Source organism: Mauremys reevesii, linkage group 12 (genome assembly GCF_016161935.1).
Source record: "Mauremys reevesii isolate NIE-2019 linkage group 12, ASM1616193v1, whole genome shotgun sequence".
Classification (NCBI taxonomy): domain Eukaryota; kingdom Metazoa; phylum Chordata; order Testudines; family Geoemydidae; genus Mauremys; species Mauremys reevesii.
The window spans coordinates 475,008-488,475 of record NC_052634.1 but is presented as its reverse complement, the minus strand read 5'-3'; the positions used below and the strand labels follow the sequence as shown (position 1 = coordinate 488,475).

General features: G+C 45.9%; 1 protein-coding gene across 7 annotated transcripts in view; it reads right to left on the bottom strand.

The window, feature by feature from the left end:
* The window catches only part of BCL9L (BCL9 like), a 130,875-nt gene that overhangs the window by 114,986 nt on the left and 2,421 nt on the right, over positions 1–13,468 (bottom strand). For 5 of the 7 annotated variants that reach the window (XM_039496454.1, XM_039496448.1, XM_039496455.1 and 2 more), the window contains exons 2-3: positions 12,536–12,797; positions 9,623–9,697 (exon numbers count right to left, since the gene is read on the bottom strand). The gene's annotated coding sequence lies outside the window, so the exon portion shown is untranslated. The remainder of the gene's footprint in view (positions 1–9,622; positions 9,698–12,535; positions 12,798–13,468) is intronic. The other 2 variants (XM_039496450.1, XM_039496453.1) reach the window with 1 other exon arrangement.

Here is a 13,468-nt window from a genome sequence, read left to right as displayed (position 1 = left end):
CTCTGAAAAGTGCCATCTTCTTGCACAGACATTATGCACAGGCAGGTGGGCTGAGCAGCAGGGACAAAGAAGAAGCTGAGCAGAAACACTTGCTACCAGGCATGTTCCGCATTCATTACAGATTGTAATGGAGTATATTGTTATGGGCTGCTTGCTGACATCACTGATAGCTGAAGATTCTGGTCAAACCCTTCATTGCCTCCCCTACCCCGTCCCCTGTGACTGTTTTGATTCTGTGCTGCTCTATCATCTTTGTTCTTGTGCTAATGAGCATGAGGTTCCCATTTCCTCTAGGCTAGTGTTTATTACGGACATTGAAAAACACTCCATATACAGACAAAAGCTGCTAGAGGAGTTTGATTGGCAGGCGGGGGGGGAAGAAGTAGGGGGATAAAAAAACCATCTGGAGAGTTCAGATTGGTAAGGACTGTTTCTGCACATGCACATACATGACTGCTGCCAGTGTGGCAGGTCCCCTTGTTCCCATGGCTCTGAAAGGTAACATTCTTCACACTGATGTCACTCTGGCTGACAGTCAGTGTGACTGGAAGAAGTGATGTAATTTACACAAGCACTTGGTGCAGCAGGACTTTCAGGAAGGCCATCAATCAAGGTGGTGGAACCCATCAGTCCAGGGGTTGGTCAGCCTGGCAGCAACACCATCCTGACACTGGCTCAGAGCATGGCAATGGGAAGCAAATGCAGGCTGGCAATACTGAGGACTAAAATTAGTTTTGTAAAACCTCAATCTGGCTCTAGATTTGCACACACCAGAACACAGACAGGTTCCATCCAGGTCCTGTTTTATTTTAATGACCAAAGTCTGTGGGTCAGAAGTTCAGTTGGGCTGGTTCACAGTGGCTCAATAAAATGTTTTTCCTGTAGTGTTTTGTTCCAGCTTTGCTCCATCCATCTCTAGAAGCAAACAGGATGAGGATGCCTGAAGACTGCAGAATTAACAATAGTCTACCTGGCAAAGATGACATCATGGGGACTTTGTTTCCATGTCAGTGTCTGTGCCCCAGTGTCAAGCAGACCACAACACAGACAGCAAGAAGGCATGTAATGGAGCAGCTCACCTAGAGAAGTTGTGAAATCCTCATCCTTGGAGGTTTGTAAAAACAGGTTTGACAAATATATGTCAAGCATGGTCTAGGTTTACTTAATGTGTCAACACAGGGGGATGGACTAGATGACTTCCTGAGGTCTCTTTCAGCCCTACATTTCTATGAAAGCCGCTACATGAGAAATGTGGCACAGAGTCCACAACATACAAATGTCTACACACATCTAAGCACAGCACAGACAACTCAACTAGACAGATACTGAGGGCTCCTAACAGGGCTCCCAGCAGGGGTAAAGAGCATGCTGTGAGCTGAGGGTGTATCTGCAGCTCGCCTAAGCCTGTCCAGTTTCTCATGCTGAGATTATGCATGATAACCAAGCAATCACACCTGATCAGGGGCCTATCAATACACACTGTGAAAGGCAGACACTGTACCTTTAAATGTTGTCAATGGATCTTCCATGTTAGAAGAGTTAATCCCCCCACTCCCCACCAAACCCCTCTCAGCTACAGTGATGGGATAATTAGATGCGAGGGCTCAGCTCAGATGATGCTCCAGTTGCTTAGCAACTAATGGTTTCCATGGAAATGGCAAAGCACAGCCTTCAGAGCAGTAAGTGAGCAGTGCAGCAGGGCTGGGAGAGATGCCTTAAACTCTCGCACTGATCCGCTCCTCCAGAAACACTCAGAGGCCTTGAGGTATTAGGGAGAATGGGAAGGGAGTGCCTTAAAGACACAATATCCCTGTTTCAAGTTGTAGTAAAAAAGAATATCTTCTGTCATTGTTTCCAGTGTTGTTGCAGCCATGTTGGTCCTAGGACATTAGAAAGACAAGGATGGGGGGCAATGTAATATCTTTTATTTGACCAACTTCTGTTAGTAAAAGACAAGCTTTCGAGCTACACAGAGCTCTTCTTCAGGTCTGTGTAGCTCAAGAGTTTGTCTTTTTCATCAACAAAAGTTGGTCCAAAAAAAAAAATTACCTCACCCACCTTGTCTCTTTTGTAAAAAAAAAAAAAAAAAAGTGATTTTTCAAGTGATGCTTTAAATGACACATTCCACACAGTCTCAGTGACTCCCCATTGAGTGACACCACTCATCTTGGAGCAGGAGCTGTGCATCTGTGCGATCCCGTCTACCTCACCCGAAGGCTGTGAATCCTGACATTAGTGCCCTGATGTGTGGATCCTACTGTACTCGAAGACTCAGAGTGTGAATTACAGCTCCAGTGCTTGGATACGGGGCCTGAGACGTGAATCCCGAACTAATACATTTATGTGAGGAATGAAGTTCAGACCTGTAATATATATATATATACTTGGTACTTTAATAGGACCAATGTCATAAAGCTCAGAACAATTACAAGCCAAATCAGTTGAGAGGAAGAATTAAATCAGAAAAAATGTGAATGACGATCATGAATCACTTAAAAATATCTTACTAGATGCCCCAAAAGCCGCAATCAAGGAAGAAGGCCATACTGGTTAAAAAACTGACCTGATTTAGGGGAAAGTGAAGGAAGCTATGAAAAATAATATAAATAACAAATGGAAGAAAGGGTAAGTTAATAGGAATGGATATAAATCAGAAGTTAGGATTATAGAAAATTGCTAAGGGGAGCAAAGGGACGCCCGGAGGAATCTATGGCCAACAGAGTTAAAGACAATCAGTATTTTAAAAGATATTAGGAGCAAAAAGAATCCTGACAATGGTTTTGGTCCATTACTAGATAGACATGGTAGAATTATCAACAATAATAATGCAGAAAAGGCAGAACTATTCAATATTTTTTTCTGTTCTGTATTAGGCAAAAAAACAGCTATAATTTCATCATATGGTGATAACACTTTTTCCATTTTACTAGTATCTCTGGAGGATGTTCAACAGAAGCTACTAAAATCAGACATTTTAAAATCAGCAGGTCCAGTTAACTTGAATCTAAGAGGAGGAGCTCACTGGACCATTAATGTTGATTTTCAGTAAATCTTAGAGCACTGGGAAAGTTCCAGAAGACCGGAAGAAAACTATTGTTGTGCCAGTTTTTAAAAAGGGTAAACAGGATGACCTGGGTAATTATAGGCTTGTCAGCCTGACATCGATCCTGGGCAAGATAATGGAGCGGCTGATATGGGACTCAATTAATAAAGAATTAAAGGAGGGTAATCTAATTAATGCAAATCAACATGAGATTTTGGAAAATAGATCCTGTCAAACTAACTTGATATCTTTTTTGATGATATTACAAGTTTGGTTGATAAAGGTAACACTGTTAGCGTAATATCCTTAAGACTTCTGTAAGGTGTTTGACTTGGTGTCACACAACATTGTGATAAAAAATCTTGAATGATATAAAATTAACATAGCACACATTAACTGGATTACTAAACAGACAGGTCTCAAAATGTAATTGTAAACAGGGAATAGCCATCAAGCGGATGTGTTTCCAGTGGGGTCCTGTAGGGATCAGTTCTTGGCCCTACACTATTTAACATTTTTATCAGTGACCTGAAAGAAAACATAAAATAATCACTAATAAAGTTTGCAGATGACACAACAATTGGGGGAGTGGTAAATTGAGAGGACATATAATTGATTCATAGCAATCTGGATCACTTGGTAGACTGAGCCCAATCAAACAATATGCATTTTGATACAGCTAAATGTAAATGTATAGGAAAAAAACTAAGAACAAAGAATATAGGCCATATTTACAGGATGGGGGACTCTAGCCTGGGAAGCAGTGACTCTGAAAAACACTTGGAGGTTGTGGTGGATTATCAGCTGAACATGAGCTACTAGTGTGATGCTGTGACCATAAGAACATAAGAACATAAGAATGGCCGTACCGGGTCAGACCAAAGGTCCTTCTAGCCCAGTATCTGTCTACCGACAGTGGCCAATGCCAGGTGCCCCAGAGGGAGTGAACCTAACAGCTTCTACTATAGTAGATTTACTAGAATGGATTCATCCCACAGAGATTAGAATCCATCCCACCCGACGCCCTGGTTAGGGAGGGGAGTGTACAGTCCCTCTCTATATGTCCCTCTCCAGAGAATTGTTTGAGTCACAGTCTCACATCTTCATTCACATGATTTGGTCTTGGTACAGGACAGGTGCCCACATCACAAAAGCCACCAGCACAACTGGCACTAGTTGGCCCCCTTCTCTGGCAGCCTCAGCAGTGAGCACAAAGGCTGAACGGCCAGAAGCAGTGATGTCATTTAAACAAGTACTGGGCTTGGTGTGCATGCAGTTGGATTGTCCCTCTTCCCCAAAGAGGGGTCCTGTCTTGCCAGGCTGTCTGGGAAAACTTGCCCTGCTGTTGCTCAGGGGGTATCAGAGAACCACAGGGAGCATCAACCAGCACTAAGTTTAGTGTAATTCTTCTGTGACAAAAACAGGCACACTTACGCCATGTGGGAGGTACTGTCATTTTAAATACTCACCAGCACTGGCTGCCTGTCCCCCCAGCCATTCACATTGGCTAATCATATTTAATTATTGGTTACTATAGTGCAGTGCTCCACACATCTGAGGCCTAATTGGGCGAGTGTGAGACACTGCTGCAAACGGCCCAGCTCTTCTCCCGAATATTTACATACTGTACGTAACCAGATCGAGCTGGCTGGGCTCCCTTTGGCTCCCAATAGGCAACCGGCAGTGCCCTCTGGTGGGCAGGCAACGCCAGTCGCGAAGTCATTCCCCTCCCGGATCCCAGCCGCGCCACTGAAAGGAAAGTCTGCGTTTCTCACCTAGGCAGAGGACTGCGCCCTTCTCTTTGCAGATCTCACCTGGCAAGTTTGTATTCGAAAGGAAATGCAGCAGCAGGCACTATCTTTGGGGTCATGAAGGGCATTAGCACAACTGTGGGGGCATAACTCTGAGTGGGATAGCTGTGGGTCAGGACTGAGGGGCATTGGCAACAGGGACTCAGAGCAGGAGGGGATATGCTTTTCCAGTGTGTCCTAGCTAGGCCAGGGTAAGGTGCACTCTCAGTTTCCCCACCACCTGCTTTGCTTGTGGTATTCTGTTATTTCCTTAGTAAAATACAATTTTCTTCCTCAGTGACACACACACAAAAACCCAAAACATTAGTGGCAGCAAAGGTGAGGAGGGAGGCTTGCTGCAGCATCCAGAGATGACATGTGGCTCAAAGATTATCAGAATTATTGGAACAAGGACATTTAAAAACAATAGCACAACTTCCCCATCATGGGAACAGAATTTAATTCCTTTTTTACTACTTTAATTCTGCATGTGCCAGGCACAGCTAGAGATAGTGCAGGTGCATCTTGCTTCCTTGTATTGCACTCAATCCTGCTCTATTTCCATGTGGACTGAACTTCCCTTCTAATCCTGCACTCCACTTATCCTCAGGCTGCTAATGACCCTCAGTCCCAACCTGCAGACCCAATGCTAGTTCAGTTATGGGCTCCCCTTGCAGCTCTGCCAAAGTCCCATAGTCCTGCTCATCAGTCCACTTGCTATTCCCCTTATAAGAGGAGAGATAAAATGTTAAGATATTTGCCATCTCTGCTGTTTGAAGCCTCTGCCCAAATATCAGCTGTCACTGAGTTAATTTCCCTGTGATTAAGGTCCTTTCCCTGGCTTCCTCAAACCACCGTCCTATAGTCAGTCAGCCTCTCTCATCAGAGACCAGGACTCTGGAAAGCTATCAGAGCACATTTCTTTCTTCTTTTTTTTTATAAAGATTGCAGAACATTTCAAACTCTTTCTCCTATTGCTATCAAACATGGAAATCAAAGGGAAACGCCATACTTTGTTCAGTGGGGTAGCAGCACAAAAGGTGAGCAGCAAACCCAGAACCACCAAATACTCTTGCCAACTTGACTTTGAAGTAGTTTTGAAAATCTTGGAGGAGGGGCAGAGATCTGAGATCAGCTCTTCTGCTGCAAGTTCACAGAGTTTAAGGATAGAGGGGGTGCAAATTTGTTCATTCCCCCACCTGAGAAATAAAGTTTCTGTACACGAGATACCTCGAAGTCAGGACACAAAGATGAGGAAAACTAATTATTCTGGGAGTTTGTGCAGCTATTGTGCAATGAACTGGCTACTGCTTGGCTCTCTATCACACATACAATGTGTGTGTGTGTTTCACTCACCCTCCCACCCATCCCCTTACACAATGTCTGGCTATAGAGTAGACTTAACCTATGTCAGCAAAACTTACGTCACTCAGGGGTGTGAATATTCCACCACCCGAGTGACGTAAGTTTCACAGACATAAACGCTTGTGTGCAAAGCGCTGTCAGTGGGAGAGCTTCTCCCGCCAACATAGCTTATGCCGCTCGTGGAGGTGGTTTTCTTATGCCAACGGGAGAGCTCTCTCCCATTGGCATAGAATGTCTTCACCAGATGTGCTGCAGTGATGCACCTATATCAGTACAGCTGCGCTTCTGCAGAGCTGTTCATATAGGCATGGACTTGCACACACAGGCCCTACCTATGCTGCAACAATAACTCCTGTCAAGGGACCTACTTAAACAGGGCTATCCTCATGTTCCACTGAAAGCATGGTTTCAATTTCCATTAGAAACAGGACCTTAAGCATTATGGTCTGGAGTTAGGTCTCAGGCATTCTATTCCCAGAGCTGCTGCCAGCCTTACTCTAAGGCAGTGGTTCACAACGTGGTACCCATGGGCACCATGGCGCCCGCCGGGGCATCCATCTGCGCCCGCGTATTGGCTAGCGGACGACCATCTGCCAAAATGCTGCCAAAGAGCAGCGTCATCAAGAGGCATTGCCGCGAAAATGCTGATGATTTTCGGTGGCATTTCGATGGCGACGCCTCTTGATGACACTGCTTCTCGGAGGCATTTCAGTGGCGACGCCTCTTGATGTTGCCGCTTCTCGGCAGCATTTCGGCGGATGCTTGTCCGCCGGCCACGGTCCTCGGTGCCTCGTCGTCCGGCACCCGCCAGACGAAAAAGGTTGGGGACCACTGCTCTAAGGCAAAGTCATTAACCACCACTTTACAAATGGAGAAGGTCAATGAATTTGACATTATCCAGGTTTTCATTGTGTTCTCAAGTCATGGTAAAGCCCTAGATAGTTACAATGATTAGAACCTACCTGCACTGCAAATGTAGCTCTGTGTCAGCCACGCCCAGGCACAGACAGGTTTAACCAGGTGCCCAACACAGCTGCAGCTGTGGTGCTGACGGGGCCACAGCATGTCTTAGATTTCTTGGTTTCCTCTCTCCCTCATTGTCTCTTTCTTTCTCAGTTTGCCTCTACTCCTCTGAACATTCCCTCTGTTTAATCAGGAAGAGAGAGCCATTTCTGAGTAACCTAACCACCAGGGCTGTCAAACAGATCATGGATCCTGCCTTCAGGACACAAATCCTCGGAGCTAGCTCTGCATTTGAGCCACAGCCTCAGCCACCTGCTGCAGCACAGAGTGTCTCAGGGAGTGCCAATGAGAGCAGGAGGTAGAGTTGCCAACACTGTAATTCAAAGATAAGGAACTGTTTTCTTAGCACCGCCGCTCCGCCCCTCCTCCCAATATTATCATCATCATCAATAGTAATAGTAATAAAAATAAGCAGTACTCACTTACATTCACCAGGAGTATCTCTGGCTGCTTTTTACAGCACTCAGGAACTCTGGATCTTGTACAGAGATGAAAAAATAAGGGACATCCCGTGTAATAAGGGGCTGTTGGCAACCAGGAGATGACCCTGCAACCAGGCCAGTCAGCTGTGGTACAACATGCACAATGTGGACAAGACAACTCCCTTCTTTGCCAAGGAAGTAGACTGCTTTTGGGGGGGGCTCTAACACAAGCAATAACCAAAGCAGGCCCGGTAGGAATCCACAGGCCCAGGAGCACCACTGTCAGAGTGCTTCTCTGCAGACCACAGTAGTCTTTGAGGCTGACCACATTACAGTGACAAGAGTCAAGAGAGCCAGTGATAACCACATCCCAACATGTAATGTAGGCAGGACCTTAACTGGGTCTGTCCAAGACTGGTTACTGAACACAGCTAGGTCGTCCCGTACAAAACAGAACCAGGTCTGGAGAGGAGCATAACTCAACCAAAATTCAGTTGTAATGCAGCACAGACAGCAGTTCTGCCTCATTCAAACCACAAAAAGCCACAGCCAGAATGAGGCTCTTAGCTTTGTGTGCATGACTGCGGCACCCTCTAGGTAAGGGCCCTACTGTTAGTGCCAGCAAAGGAATATCCTGTTTAGCTTATGTGGCAGAGGCCTATGTTTTGGGAGTTGGTCTCTAGTCCTGACAGGGTACATGTGTGATTTATTGAGTGGGTCTCCTTCCTGCAGCATGCAGATTTGTTTTTCCTGCCCTTCCCTCCACAGCATGTCACGTCCTTTGTTTGAAATTATGAGGCAGCGCAATCAGCATGGAGACTGGAGTCCTGGATACATGGGGAGGAGGTGTTTGAGGAGTGTATAATGAGGGGCCTCCTGTCCTCCCCTAATGTCTCCAAACATCTGAGGCCACGTCTACACTGGCAAGTTTGTGCGCAGTAAAGCAGCTTTGAGCCCTGTAAGTCCTGAGGCGTACACACTGCCGAGCCACTTAGTGCTCAGAAACTGCACAGATGCAGCGCTCTAAAACCCACCCCGATGAGAGATGTAGAGCTTTCTGCGCCGGGGCTACAGCACTGCGGTGCCAGTGTAGACACCGGGGTGATTACAGCGCTGCGACTGGCCTCTAGGAAGTGTCCCACAATGCCTGTTCTCACCTCTCTGGCTACTGCCTTGCCATCTCAGTCGATCACATAGAAGTAATGCTTGGAATCTACACTTCGTTGTTGAATTTTTTGCATCCCAGAAGTTTTACTTTGTCTAGCGCACCATAAGATGAGGAGAGGGGGGAGGGATGGGTCACAGAGTCTAAAACGTCCAGAAGGACTTCAAACCTGAGGCTGCCTTTGAGAGAAGGATTAGCTGCTAGGCTATGCCCCCTCAAGAGGCACCCACTGCCCAACTGAGATTGTGAGTTCTCTAGGGAAGGGACTGTGTCTGGATCTGTGTTTGGACGAATTTGCAGTAACAAATGCTACGATTTAACAATATCCTCTGCTGCTATGTCAAGTCTTCTCTGTCTCATAGAACCAGGAGTGGCGAGAGCAGGAGTTCAGCTAGTTTTGAGCTGTCCCTCTGGGATTGAGGGGAATCATGCCCAGAGGAGTCCTTGGACCAAACTCAGCCCTGGGACCTGCACCCACCTACTCCAGGGATGGACTTGACCCCTTAGTCTCTATGTCAGAAAAATCCAGCCCCCTTTCAGATGAACAACAGGGATCTCAGAGAGAGGAGGAGAGAAAATAAGGGGATTAAGTGTTTTCCTTGGTGCTCTAAGATATGAGACAAGTTCCTTTGCACCCTGAATCTTGGTGTTCAACTCTCAGCAGGATTCATTTTACAGTCATGAGTCACCTGCCACATGGAGAAAGCACAGTGCCTCCCTCCCATTCTCCCACTACCAGCTGAACTGCAGTGCAGGCAGAATTCCATCTCATCTCCTCCCTGCAACCTGGCAAAATCCAGCATCCGTGACATACCTTGGATCAACAATTGCTGCTGCCCATCTCCCTCTTCTCCTCCTCCATGCAAACACTGCCTCTGCCTGCAAGCACCTGGAAGCGTTTGCAAATAATAATCATAGAATCATAGAATTCAAGATCAGAAGGGACCATTATGATCATCTAGTCTGACCTCCTGCAAGATGCAGGCCACATAAGCCGATCCACCCACTCCTTAAGCAAGCGACCCCTGCCCCATGCTTCGGAGGAAGGCGAAAAACCTCCAGGGCCACTGCCAATCTACCCTGGAGGAAAATTCCTTCCCAACCCCAAATATGGCGGTCAGCTGAACCCCGAGCATGCGGGCAAGACTCTCCAGCCATACCCTCTGGAAAAAGGCTAACAATATCCTATCATTGACCCATTGTACTAATTACCAGTGTGGCACTTAATTGACCTATTGACTAAGCCCGTTATCCTATCATACTATCTCCTCCATAAACTTATCTAGCTTAATCTTAAAGTCATGGAGGTCCTTCGCCCCCACTGTTTCCCTCGGTAGGCTGTTCCAGAATTGCACTCCTCTGATGGTTAGAAACCTTTGTCTAATTTCAAGCCTAAATTTCCTGACTGACAATTTATATCCGTTTGTCCTCGTGTCCACATTAGCACTGAGCTGAAATAATTCCTCTCCTTCCCTGGTATTTATCCCTCTGATATATTTAAAGAGTGCAATCATATCTCCTCTTATCCTTCTTTTGGTTAAGGAAAACAAACCGAGCTCCTCAAGTCTCCTTTCATACGACAGGCTTTCCATTCCTTGGATCATTCTAGTGGCCCTTCTTTGTACCCGTTCCAGTTTGAATTCATCCTTCTTAAACATGGGAGACCAAAACTGCACACAATACTCCAAATGAGGTCTTACCAACGCCTTATATAATGGGACTAGCACCTCCTTATCCCTACTAGAAATACCTCGCCTAATGCATCCCAAGACCGCATTAGCTTTTTTAACGGCCACATCACATTGCCTACTCATAGTCATCCTACGATCAACCAGGACTCCTAGGTCCTTCTCCTCCTCCGTTACTTCCAACTGGTGCGTCCCAGCTTATAACTAAAGTTCTTGTTAGTCATCCCTAAATGCATAACCTTACACTTCTCACTATTGAATTTCATCCTGTTACTAATACTCCAGTTTACAAGGTCATCCAAATCTCCCTGGAGGATATCCCGATCCTTTTCCGAATTTGCAATACCTCCCAACTTGGTGTCATCCACAAACTTTATCAGCCCACTCCTACTCTTGGTTCCCAGGTCAGCGATAAATAGATTGAATAAAATCGGACCCAAAACCGAACCTTGAGGAACTCCACTGGTAACCCCCCTCCAACCCAACAGTTCCCCCTTCAATACGACCCTCTGCAGTCTCCCCTTTAACCAGCTCCTTATCCACCTCTGGATTTTCATTTCGATCCCCATCTTTTCCAATTTAACCAGTAATTCCTCATGCAGTACCGTATCAAACGCCTTACTGAAATCAAGATATATTAGATCCACCGCATTTCCCTTGTCTAAAAAATCTGTTACTTTCTCAAAGAAGGAGATCAGGTTGGTTTGGCACGATCTACCTTTCGTAAATCCATGCTGAAATTTGTCCCAGTTGCCATCGGTCTCAAGGTCCGTAACCACTCTCTCCTTTAAAAATTTTTCCATGACTTTGCATACTACAGATGTTAAACTAACAGGCCTGTAGTTACCCAGGTCACTTTTTTTCCCCTTCTTGAATATAGGAACTATATTAGCTAATCTCCAGTCAAACGGTACAACCCCTGAGTTTAGAGATTTATTAAAAATAATCGCTAACGGGCTTGCAATTTCACTCGCCAATTCCCTTAATATTCTAGGATGTAGATTATCCGGGCCCCCCAATTTACTTCTGTTTAGCTGTTCAAGTTTGGCTTCTACCTCAGATACCGTAATGTCTACCCCCATATCTTCATTCCCATCAGTCCCTCTATCACTATTCCTTAGCCCTTCATTAGCCTCATTAAAGACCGAGGCAAAATATTCGTTTAGATATTGTGCCATTCCAAGATTATCCCTAATCTCCACTCCGTTTAAAGTTTTAAGCGGTCCCACTTCTTCCTTCTTGGTTTTCTTCCTATTTATATGGCTAAAAAACCTTTTGCTATTGGTTTTAATCCCCTTCGCTAGGTCCATCTCCACCCGGCTCTTTGCCTTTCTCACTGCTTCCCTACACCCTCTGACCTCAATAAGGTAGGTTTCTTTGCTGATCCCTCCCATTTTCCACTCCTTGTACGCTTTCTATTTTTTCTTAATCACCCCTCTGAGACGCTTGCTCATCCAGCTCGGTCTAAAACTGCTACCTACGAGCCATTTTCCCTTTCTCGGGATACATGCCTCTGACAACTCCTGCAACTTCAACTTCAAATAATAATAATAATAATTGGAGATATACCAATCTCCTAGAACTGGAAGGGACCTTGAAAGGTCATTGAGTCCAACCCCCTGCCTCCACTAGCAGGACCAAGTACTGATTTTTACCCCAGATCCCTAAGTGGCCCCCTCAAGGATTGAACTCACAACCCTGGGTTTAGCAGATGAATGCTCAAACCACTGAGCTATCCCTCCCCCTGCAGTTGCCCAGAAATTAGAGAGTTTCACTGTCAAATCTAGGGATCCCTTCCCAGCTGTACTGAAAGCCCATATCCCTGCTGCCTGCAAGGAGCAAAAGTGGGGGAAGTGTACTTGCTGGGGTAGACGCCCCACTCCTCTGAGCTGTAGCCTGATAAAGCCTCTCTGGATTCCCAGAGTGTGGGTTACATGGGTTACTCAATGTCAGGGCAGGTATGGTGAGGGAAGGGCATCTGGTCAGAGTTTTCAGCAGGGCTGCTCCCATTGGTTGTCTCCTGAGCAGGTAAAACCCACCTGGCTGTGAAGATTCCAGCCATTCTGATACCAGGCAGCCTTTAGATCATCACTGTCACCTCTGTATGCTCTCATCTTCACTCACGGTGCAACTGCTGACCTTTCTGACTGTCTGTATGTTCTTCAGGAGGACCAATGCAGCAGGTTCTCTCTTCCTTCCTGTTTTCTCTGAAATATGATGTCCATAGCCTTTGTTGCTGCTGCTTGGTTCCTTGAAGTTTCTGACACTGGAACTACAGGGTAGCCAGAAGGAAACACATGGCTGCAGGGAGGAAGGATAAACTTCTGGTTTACACTGGGAATCAGGACTAACATGGTCACGGACTAACTGTGTGACCTTGGCCAAGTCCCAGCCCCTCTGGTGCCTCAATGTCCTCATGTGTACATGACAGTTGAGGATCCTGACCTGGCTGGGAAAACTATAATGGGCTGGGAGATAGGGTGAGCAGATGTCCTGATTTTACAGGGACAGTCCCGATTTTTGAGTCTTTTTCTTATATAGGCTCCTATTACCCCCCACCCTCGTCCCAATTTTTCACATTTGCTGTTTGGTCACCCTACTGGGAGATCATAGAGTAGGGAAATGCTGCTCAGGGCAAGGAATGATTATTATTAAGCTAAACAGGCAGTGCTTGAGTTCTGGAACCAGGTCCTTGTGAATGTGAGTCCGGATGGGTATCCCAAGGGGTTCTCCTTGGTCATAGGGGTAAGGGCAAATCATTGGAAGGCCCCAGAAGGAGCACAAAAATCACAGACACAATGGACAGAACCTCTGAAATTCTCCAAGGGAACTTGAAACCCACTGGCCCCTATGATCAAGGAGGGGAAATTATTACAACTGTTTTTAACATGTTACAGGTGTTGAGAAGGTAACATAACAAGAACAATTCCCTGTGGTGGCTCTGAAATTTCAGCTCTGTACTATAATGCAAA